Source organism: Plasmopara halstedii (assembly GCF_900000015.1).
Source record: "Plasmopara halstedii genome assembly, contig: Scaffold_2956, whole genome shotgun sequence".
Taxonomy (NCBI): Eukaryota; Oomycota; class Peronosporomycetes; order Peronosporales; family Peronosporaceae; genus Plasmopara; species Plasmopara halstedii.
Genome location: NW_020189861.1, coordinates 511,512 through 512,331, shown reverse-complemented (window position 1 = coordinate 512,331; position 820 = coordinate 511,512).

Genomic DNA, 820 nt, shown 5'->3' with positions numbered 1-820 from the left:
ATCATGCTCTGGTGAGAGAGGTCGAGATGGTCATAGCGTCCTCCATGCTCTAGACCGATAGCTAGCGCGTGGCGCTAGCTATCTTCAAGCTCGGGGGTCGAGCGCGAGAATGGGCATTGACGTGTGGTACTTCGGTCAAAGCGGCGTTTCTCTATTGAACAGAGCTAAACCTGCGTTTTTTACGAGTGTTCTCGCCGCCTAACCAGGCATATCGCTTGCGATCGCGTTTTCTTGCCTGTCGACAAGGCAAGAAAGAACTGGTGACTTTGTCCAGGAGTTGCTTACTCTCTTGCCGGTATGGCAACCCATCCTCTCCCCGGGGCGGTCACAGTGACCGTCTTTATGGAGGGCCTCCGCACTGGCGTGACCAGAATAAGAGTCTTCTATGTGAGCCCGTCTGCTTTTGAAGAAACAATGAATGTAGTATTGAATGCCGAATTCGATTTATAGTCGGCACGACATGGTTGGAGCGCACATTCTAGCAGCTCGCCGAGCAGGCCTTAGCCGATGGTTCTCAACCATGCTGAGAGAAAAGAGGCAGATCTCTGAGCTGCTGGGCAGCGCTTAAACACCCGACAGTGTTTTGTCTGTGGCGACACCCGTCACCTTCAGACTGTCTACCTCCTGCACAAGGCACGTCAAGGTTCGTGGAACCGACATCCCGTTTCTCAGCAGTCTTCTGGTTAGTCGCGGGGAAACGACAAAACCCTGTAGGAAGGGCTCCCCACTAGGAAAGAACTGACTTCTGTAAAGCCGCAAAGAGGTAGATTCTAAGCAGGGCCCAGCCCCGAAAAGCTCCGTGCATTTGATTACGGAATAT